Source organism: Coregonus clupeaformis, unplaced genomic scaffold (assembly GCF_020615455.1).
Source record: "Coregonus clupeaformis isolate EN_2021a unplaced genomic scaffold, ASM2061545v1 scaf6198, whole genome shotgun sequence".
NCBI classification, from domain to species: Eukaryota; Metazoa; Chordata; class Actinopteri; order Salmoniformes; family Salmonidae; genus Coregonus; species Coregonus clupeaformis.
The window spans coordinates 1-9650 of NW_025539652.1; the positions used below are offsets into that span (position 1 = coordinate 1).

At 40.7% G+C, this 9650-nt stretch overlaps 11 non-coding genes across 11 annotated transcripts; 10 read left to right on the forward strand and 1 right to left on the reverse strand.

The window, feature by feature from the left end:
- Positions 1-1298: 1298 nt before the first annotated feature.
- Positions 1299-1370, reverse strand: trnaq-cug. Its single transcript has one exon. It is a non-coding gene; the product is annotated as a tRNA-Gln (tRNA).
- A 2749-nt stretch (positions 1371-4119) lies between these two features.
- On the forward strand, positions 4120-4191 carry trnaq-uug. Its single transcript has one exon. It is a non-coding gene; the product is annotated as a tRNA-Gln (tRNA).
- Positions 4192-4307: 116 nt separating this feature from the next.
- trnaq-cug lies at positions 4308-4379 on the forward strand. Its single transcript has one exon. It is a non-coding gene; the product is annotated as a tRNA-Gln (tRNA).
- A 340-nt stretch (positions 4380-4719) lies between these two features.
- On the forward strand, positions 4720-4791 carry trnaq-cug. Its single transcript has one exon. It is a non-coding gene; the product is annotated as a tRNA-Gln (tRNA).
- A 635-nt stretch (positions 4792-5426) lies between these two features.
- trnaq-uug lies at positions 5427-5498 on the forward strand. The gene has a single exon. It is a non-coding gene; the product is annotated as a tRNA-Gln (tRNA).
- Positions 5499-5614: 116 nt separating this feature from the next.
- Positions 5615-5686, forward strand: trnaq-cug. The gene has a single exon. It is a non-coding gene; the product is annotated as a tRNA-Gln (tRNA).
- A 635-nt stretch (positions 5687-6321) lies between these two features.
- On the forward strand, positions 6322-6393 carry trnaq-uug. Its single transcript has one exon. It is a non-coding gene; the product is annotated as a tRNA-Gln (tRNA).
- Positions 6394-6509: 116 nt separating this feature from the next.
- On the forward strand, positions 6510-6581 carry trnaq-cug. The gene has a single exon. It is a non-coding gene; the product is annotated as a tRNA-Gln (tRNA).
- Positions 6582-7216: 635 nt separating this feature from the next.
- trnaq-uug lies at positions 7217-7288 on the forward strand. Its single transcript has one exon. It is a non-coding gene; the product is annotated as a tRNA-Gln (tRNA).
- Positions 7289-7404: 116 nt separating this feature from the next.
- Positions 7405-7476, forward strand: trnaq-cug. Its single transcript has one exon. It is a non-coding gene; the product is annotated as a tRNA-Gln (tRNA).
- A 1234-nt stretch (positions 7477-8710) lies between these two features.
- On the forward strand, positions 8711-8782 carry trnaq-cug. The gene has a single exon. It is a non-coding gene; the product is annotated as a tRNA-Gln (tRNA).
- The last annotated feature ends 868 nt before the right edge of the window (positions 8783-9650 follow it).

Sequence of the window (9650 nt, forward strand, 5' to 3'; positions counted from 1 at the left end):
AAACAACCTTTGATTTATTAGTAAATCAGCTAACCGGCCTTGTGTAATAAATTGGGAATTTGATTATCTTTATCTCCAAGGCAAAGTCTCAATTTAAAAACATTTTCTAAACGTAATAGAGAGCAACATAGAAACAGTCGTTAAAATATGTCTTGGCCAGTACGGGTATCGAACCCGCGACCTTCGCATTATTAGCACAACGCTCTAATCAATTGAGCTAACCGGCCTTGAGAGTACTGTGGAAATGTGCATAGTAGAAAGTTGCGTACCACTATATACAAGGTGAGAAAAACTCACTCGCACATAGTTTTCTAAAAGTCATAGACCGCACCAGAGAAACAGTCGAGAAAATACCTAGTGCTCAGGACGGGTATCGAACAAACGACCTTCGATTTATTAGCAAATCAGCTAACCGGCCTTGTGTGATAAATTGGGAATTTGATTATCTTTACTTTATCCAAGGTTAAGTCTCAATTTAAAAAAGTTGTCTAAACGAAATAGACAGCAACATAGAAACAGTCGTTAAAATATGTCTTGGCCAGTACAGGTATCGAACCCACAACCTTCGCGTTATTAGCACAACGCTCTAACCAACTGAGCTAACCGGCCTTGAGAGTATTGTTGAAATTTGCATTGTAGAAATTTGCGTACCACTATACAAGGTGAGAAAAGACTCACTCGCAAATAGTTTTCTAAAAGTCATAGACCGCACCAGAGAAACAGTCGAGAAAATACCTAATACTCAGGACGGGTATCGAACAAACAACCTTCGATTTATTAGCAAATCAGCTAACCGGCTTTGTGTGATAAATTGGGAATTTGATTATCTTTATCTCCAAGGCAAAGTCTCAATTTAAAAAAGTTTTCTAAACGTAATAGACAGCAACATAGAAACAGTCGTTAAAATATGTCTTGGCCAGTACGGGTATCGAACCCGCGACCTTCGCGTTATTAGCACTACGCTCTAACCAACTGGGCTAACCGGCCTGAAACTTACATGCACATTCACATAATTCCAACGCAATTAACGCAGTCAGGAAACACTTTTTTTAACTACTATTACCTTACCATATTAACTTCATAGTAGGACTTTGGTGTTGGTTTGTGTTAATTTAGCCTCTACCAGGCTTTCACCTCACCTTTAGTATGACAGCTCTTGTCAGAAAGAGGCCAATTTTGTTCGCAGACACTTCCGCACAAATGCGGAACTGTCTGGTTAAGAGTAAGTGGAGGGTATCAAAGCTGTTTGCCTGTCGCAGAAGAGCGAAGACTAACGTAATTAATCGCAAAAGCCAAATAGGTCCTACCGAGATTTGAACTCGGATCGCAGGATTCAGAGTCCTGAGTGCTAACCATTACACCATAGAACCAGATACGACATATGCACTACTAAGGGCTTAACTTTGTGTTGCAAAATTGCATCATGTTCAATTTTGAAGAGAAAATACATCCAAACCTTTCCTGATAGTTTGGTAATATATCACAAACACAACTGAAATACCAATAATTTCTGTATTACTTTAAACTGTTGGTCGAACTCTTAAGGCTGCGTTAACACCGGTCCAGCTGGTGTCTATTTCACAAATGACCACCGGCTAAATCTATGACGTTGAAATGCCTATTTAGTACTCTGTTCCATCTGTGTACGCAATCCGCAATCTCATCAACCCTGCCAGGAAATGTATAAACGTGATCTCCACTTTAAAAAAAACATATTCTAGACATTATCTCCCATTTCTTTTAGAGTAGCATTTTGTTTTCAACAGCAGAGATTTGTATAAACCTTGCTCTCCGACCTTTTCAATATTGTTTCAAAATTGAATTGCGATCTCCACCGTCCCATATAAAGTGAATGTGTCCGAACGATACAGACAGCAAATTGAGCTGATTGTCATAGCAACATACAAAACGTTTTTTCTGTCGACTGGCTAAATCGATACTTTGTTGCGAAAACTAAAATGGATGAATGGAACATTTATTTTCAACTTTTCGGCGGCATGACTATGGATGAATGGGAAAAAGAGATGGCAATAATACCCAGGCATGCAGATTTGGGGGATACTGCATTGAATGACCTAGAGAAAAGCCCCAACGAAATAAACACAGTTAAGAATACAAACTGGGCTGTGTGGTGCTTCGAGGGCTGGCTAGCAGAGAATAAAAAAGTTGTTGACTTCAAAACGGTCACTAAGGAAGAGTTTAACATCCTTCTCCAACAGTTTTATGGAAATGTACGAAATGGGAAGGGGGAGCAGTACAGCATGAGTAGCTACCTGGCAACATCAAACAGCTAAGAAGGCAAATAAAATATATCACAAACAGCCACCCCTCCCATCACCGATAAGGACATGGCCCAGCCCAATACCGTTAAAATATCCCTTTGACAAATTTTAAGAAATGCCATTGGTTGGTGGTTATAAAATCTAATATCTTTGATAGGCTGATGCAGAATTTGTTACAGGAAATCATCACTGTCAGCTGGTGAGGTGAGCATAGGGCTAAGGTGTGCCAGGTCATATGATGGGGCCAGCTACAATGTAGCGTTCTATCACGTGCAAGTAAATCAGCGGTTTTAATTGGCTGATGCACATTTTGAGACAGAGAAACAGTTTAAATGTAAACTTTTTCTAATGTTCGCAAGTATGGCCCCAATATCACCTATGCATGTTTCTCAGACACACACCTGGAAGAAGAGGACGCAGATGAGCTGAGGGAAGATGATGGTGTAGGAGAGATCAGATGCCAGGATCCACAGGGCAAAGGTACTGTTGTGGAAGAGAGTGAGGGCCATCCCACACAGCCCCACCACCACCACCGACACACGGATCACCCACTGTATCTCCCTGTTTGAGGCCTGGAGGAGAGATAGACACAAGATGGGAGGCACAGTGGTCAGGACAGATCCAAGATGGAGACAGAGTGGACAGGACAGATCCAAGATGGAGGCACAGTAGTCAGGACAGATCCAAGATGGAGGCATAGTGGACAGGACAGATCCAAGATGGAGGCACAGTGGCAAGGACAGATCAAGATGGAGGCAGAGTGGTCAGGACAGATCCAGCATACAGACACAGTGGTCAGGACAGATCCAAGATGGAGGCACAGTGGTCAGGACAGATCCAAGATGGAGGCACAGCGGTCAGGAACAGAGATGGAAAGAAGTCTCAACTTTGTATCGTTGCCAGTGTGGCGTCTGTGACAGCATGGGAAGTGCCATTGAGGCCATCTCCATTTTAACGTAATAATTATTTTGAGGTTTCAAAAAACTGAAGCTAAAATTGGTGATTTAAAGCCACCTGCAGTGATGGAGCCTTGAACCAAATATTGTGTGTCATTTATTGTTGCCACTAGATGGCGATGACATAGCTAAAAGCCAATGCAAACCAATGTGAAGAAGAAGACAGTGCAATGATCAATGGCTGATCACTCCCAACAAATGATGTATACTCCCAACCCATAGGAATCCCAACCAAGTTGACTACTTTAAAATGGTAGAAGCCAACAATGGCAATGTCCATGCAAAAACAGTTTAGTAGTGTATATAGTAGTGTGTGAAAAAACAATTGGGAGGGCGTCGATAAGCAGTCTTTGTTATGCACGAATGGCTAGCCTAAAGGAAATGCTTACTATGAGTGCCTACTACATTTGCTAATAGCCTAATTGCTGCCTGAAAAAATGTGAGATTGTTTCCCCCTCAATGAATTGATCATGATGGAAATATGCAGATTTCCAAGTTGTTACATGGCAGGTTAGCCCCGTTTGTTAAAGCGATGTGCTAATAACTTGAAGGTCGCAGGTTTCATACCTGTACTGGCCAGGTGGAATTGTCTCTGTTTCTCCGGTGAACCAAGAACAGGCAATTCTATACAATTCACTGATGTGAACAAATTCAGTATCCATGGTGTAATGGTTAGCACTCTGAATCCTGATCTCTGAGTTCAAATCTTGGTAGGACCTACCAGGGGACAGTCCTCTCCAATGAACCGGAATCCAGCAGTATGAAAAAGAATGCTGTGGTTTCAGTAGTTGCTACAAAAGAAGGGCTGGTGTTATGTTTTTTAATATCCCGCACAAAAAGTTGTAAAAAATCTGTAAAATTCCCAAATGCAACCAATATCAGGTTCTATGGTGTAATGGTTAGCACTCTGGACTTTGAATCCAGTGATCCGAGTTCAAGTCTCGGTAGAACCTGTTTTGGTTTTGTTCTGAACCGTTAAACTAGCCTGACAATAATCTGTTCTCCTGAGAATTGCATGTTTAACCAAGGACAGCAAAGTCTGAACACTACACTGAAGTTTTCTATACAGGGTTCTATGGTGTAATGATTAGCACACAGGACTCTGAATCCTGTGATCTGAGTTCAAATCTCGGTAGAATCTACCAGGTGACACAATCCACCTCAGTGACCTTGAATAAAGCAGTATGAAAAAAAAAACTGTGTTGGCAGCATTTGCTTTTAAAGATAGACTGTTGATATGCAGCACAAAGAGTTTTTAAAAATCTGTACAATTCCCAAAAGCAATCATTATCAGGTTCTATGGTGTAATGTTTAGCACTCTGGACATTGAATCCAATGATCCGAGTTCAAGTCTCGGTAGAACCTGCTTTTTATTTGTTCTGAACCATTCAAATAACCTGAAAATAATCTTTGCTCCTGCAGTTTCTATGGTGAACCAAGGACAGTAAAATCTGAACACCTGACTAATGTATTCTATACAGGGTTCTGTGGTGTAATGGTTAGCACTCAGGACTCTGAATCCTGCGATCTGGGTTCAAATCTCAGTAGGACCTATCCTCCTTTTGCAATGACATAATCCTCTCCTGTCAACTTTAATATAGTAATGTGTGAATAAAACAAGTGATTGGGGGGCGTCGATAAGCAGTCATCGGTACGCGCGAACGGCTAGCCTAAAGGAAATGCTTACAGTGATTGTCTACTACATTTGCTAATAGCCTACTTGCTGCCCCTTAAAAGTGACAATATTTGAGATTGTTTCCCCCTCATTGAATCAATCGTGATGAAAATATGCAGATTTCCAAGTTGTTAAATGGCAGGTTAGCCCCGTTGTTTAAAGCGATGTGCTAATAACTTGAAGGTCACAGGTTTCATACCTGTACAGCCCAGGTGGAATTGTCTCTGTTTCTCCGGTGAACCAAGAACAGGCAAATCTATACACTTCACTGACGTGATCAAATTCAGTATCCATGGTGTAATGGTTAGCACTCTGAATCCTGATCTCTGAGTTCAAATCTTGGTAGGACCTACCAGGGGACAGTCCTCTCCAGTGAACCGGAATAAAGCAGTATGAAAAATAATGCTGTGTTGTCAGTATTTGCTACAAAAGAAGGGCTGGTGTTATGTTTCTTAATATCCCACACAAAAAGTTGTAAAAAATCTGTAAAATTCCCCAAAACAACCAATATCAGGTTCTATGGTGTAATGGTTAGCGCTCTGGACTTTGAATCCAGTGATCCGAGTTCAAGTCTCGGTAGAACCTGTTTTGGTTTTGTTCTGAACCGTTAAACTAGCCTGACAATAATCTGTTCTCCTGAGAATTGCATGTTTAACCAAGGACAGCAAAGTCTGAACACCACACTGCAGTGTTCTATACAGGGTTCTATGGTGTAATGGTTAGCACTCAGGACTCTGAATCCTGCGATTCGAGTTCAAATCTCGGTAGGACCTTTCCTCCTTTTGCAATGACATACTCCTCTCCTGTCAACTTTAATATAGTAATGTGTGAATTAAACAAGTGATTGGGGGGCGTCGATAAGCAGTCATCGGCACGCGCGAACGGCTAGCCTAATGGAAATGCTTACTGTGATTGTCTACTACATTTGCTAATAGCCTACTTGCTTCCCTTTAAAAGTGACAATATTTGAGATTGTTTCCCCCTCATTGAATCAATCGTGATGAAAATATGCAGATTTCCAAGTTGTTACATGGCAGGTTAGCCCCATTGTTTAAAGTGATGTGCTAATAACTTGAAGGTCGCAGGTTTCATACCTGTACAGCCCAGGTGGAATTGTCTCTGTTTCTCCGGTGAACCAAGAACAGGCAAATCTATACACTTCACTGACGTGAACAAATTCAGTATCCATGGTGTAATGGTTAGCACTCTGAATCCTGATCTCTGAGTTCAAATCTTGGTAGGACCTACCAGGGGACAGTCCTCTCCAGTGAACCGGAATAAAGCAGTATGAAAAATAATGCTGTGGTGTCAGTATTTGCTACAAAAGAAGGGCTGGTGTTATGTTTCTTAATATCCCACACAAAAAGTTGTAAGAAATCTGTAAAATTCCCCAAAACAACCAATATCAGGTTCTATGGTGTAATGGTTAGCACTCTGGACTTTGAATCCAGTGATCCGAGTTCAAGTCTCGGTAGAACCTGTTTTGGTTTTGTTCTGAACCGTTAAACTAGCCTGACAATAATCTGTTCTCCTGAGAATTGCATGTTTAACCAAGGACAGCAAAGTCTGAACACCACACTGCAGTGTTCTATACAGGGTTCTATGGTGTAATGGTTAGCACTCAGGACTCTGAATCCTGCGATCCGAGTTCAAATCTCGGTAGGACCTTTCCTCCTTTTGCAATGACATACTCCTCTCCTGTCAACTTTAATATAGTAATGTGTGAATTAAACAAGTGATTGGGGGGCGTCGATAAGCAGTCATCGGCACGCGCGAACGGCTAGCCTAATGGAAATGCTTACTGTGATTGTCTACTACATTTGCTAATAGCCTACTTGCTTCCCTTTAAAAGTGACAATATTTGAGATTGTTTCCCCCTCATTGAATCAATCGTGATGAAAATATGCAGATTTCCAAGTTGTTACATGGCAGGTTAGCCCCATTGTTTAAAGTGATGTGCTAATAACTTGAAGGTCGCAGGTTTCATACCTGTACAGCCCAGGTGGAATTGTCTCTGTTTCTCCGGTGAACCAAGAACAGGCAAATCTATACACTTCACTGACGTGAACAAATTCAGTATCCATGGTGTAATGGTTAGCACTCTGAATCCTGATCTCTGAGTTCAAATCTTGGTAGGACCTACCAGGGGACAGTCCTCTCCAGTGAACCGGAATAAAGCAGTATGAAAAATAATGCTGTGGTGTCAGTATTTGCTACAAAAGAAGGGCTGGTGTTATGTTTCTTAATATCCCACACAAAAAGTTGTAAGAAATCTGTAAAATTCCCCAAAACAACCAATATCAGGTTCTATGGTGTAATGGTTAGCACTCTGGACTTTGAATCCAGTGATCCGAGTTCAAGTCTCGGTAGAACCTGTTTTGGTTTTGTTCTGAACCGTTAAAATAGCCTGACAATAATCTGTTCTCCTGAGAGTTGCATGTTTAACCAAGGACAGCAAAGTCTGAACACCACACTGCAGTGTTCTATACAGGGTTCTATGGTGTAATGGTTAGCACTCAGGACTCTGAATCCTGCGATTCGAGTTCAAATCTCGGTAGGACCTTTCCTCCTTTTGCAATGACATACTCCTCTCCTGTCAACTTTAATATAGTAATGTGTGAATAAAACAAGTGATTGGGGGGCGTCGATAAGCAGTCATCGGTACGCGCGAACAGCTAGCCTAAAGGAAATGCTTACTGTGATTGTCTACTACATTTGCTAATAGCCTACTTGCTGCCCCTTAAAAGTGACAATATTTGAGATTGTTTCCCCCTCATTGAATCAATCGTGATGAAAATATGCAGATTTCCAAGTTGTTACATGGCAGGTTAGCCCCGTTGATTAAAGCGATGTGCTAATAACTTGAAGGTCGCAGGTTTCATACCTGTACAGCCCAGGTGGAATTGTCTCTGTTTCTCCGGTGAACCAAGAACAGTCAAATCTATATACTTCACTGACATGAACAAATTCAGTTTCTATGGTGTAATGGTTAGCACTCAGGACTCTGAATCCTGCGATCCTGTGTTCAAATCTTGGTAGAACCTACCAGGTGACACAATCCACCTCTGTGACCTGGAATAAAGCAGTATGAAAAAAATGTACTGAGTTGTCAGCATTTGCTCTTAAAGATAGACTGGTGATATGCAGCACAAAGTGTTTTAAAAAATCTGTACAATTCCCAAAAGCAATCATTATCAGGTTCTATGGTGTAATGTTTAGCACTCTGGACATTGAATCCAATGATCCGAGTTCAAGTCTCGGTAGAACCTGCTTTGATTTTGTTCTGAACCATTCAGATAGCCTGAAAATAATCTTTGCTCCTGCAGTTTCTCTGGTGAACCAAGGACAGTAAAATCTGAACACCTGACTAATGTATTCTATACAGGGTTCTATGGTGTAATGGTTAGCACTCAGGACTCTAAATCCTTCGATCCGAGTTCAAATCTCGGTTGAACCTACCAAGTGACACAATCCACCTCTGTGACCTGGAATAAAGCAGTATGAAAAAAAATTACTGAGTTGTCAGCATTTGCTCTTAAAGATAGACTGGTGATATGCAGCACAAAGAGTATTAAAAAATCTGTACAATTCCCAAAAGCAATCATTATCAGGTTCTATGGTGTAATGTTTAGCACTTTGGACATTGAATCCAATGATCCGAGTTCAAGTCTCGGTAGAACCTGCTTTTATTTGTTCTGAACCATTCAAATAGCCTGAAAATAATCTTTGCTCCTGCAGTTTCTCTGGTGAACCAAGGACAGTAAAATCTGAACACCTGACTAATGTATTCTATACAGGGTTCTATGGTGTAATGGTTAGCACTCAGGACTCTGAATCCTGCGATCCGAGTTCAAATCTCGGTAGGACCTTTCCTCCTTTTGCAATGACATACTCCTCTCCTGTCAACTTTAATATAGTAATGTGTGAATTAAACAAGTGATTGGGGGGCGTCGATAAGCAGTCATCGGCACGCGCGAACGGCTAGCCTAATGGAAATGCTTACTGTGATTGTCTACTACATTTGCTAATAGCCTACTTGCTTCCCTTTAAAAGTGACAATATTTGAGATTGTTTCCCCCTCATTGAATCAATCGTGATGAAAATATGCACATTTCCAAGTTGTTACATGGCAGGTTAGCCCCATTGTTTAAAGCAGTGCTTCTCAATTATTTTCTGTTACGCCCCCCCCTAGGAAGAAGTAAACATTTCGCGCCCCCCAACTCTCCCCTGCGACTGTAAATAGTATCATTTGTCTAGAAAATTGTTATAAGTACAACTCTGCATAACATTGTATCCTTATTAACATTAAATACAGATCAACTTACAACAAAGAATAACTTTATTAACATTGTTTTTTAGTCTGTAACAGAAAATACTTAAAGTGCATCAATTTGCCTGAAATTAAGAAAATAATTCAATCCTTATTTAAACTGTAAACATTTTTTGACCATTTGATACTGAAAAATAAAATTAAATATAATCAATAAATAATAATAAATTCAAATTGATCAGCAACATTAACTCAGGAGCACAATATATGAAACACTTTGACCTATAAAACAAAAATGAATAAAACAATTTGTGCTGATTTTTTAAAAATCTAAATGAGGAAGTCAGGATTAATGGCTACAATGAGCACGTTTTGCAGTGCACAGCTTTTCGAAACGGGGTTTGAAGCATGATACTGCAACTCTCAGCTCCTGCTCAATGTTTAGCTGGGACCTGTACTTGGTCTTC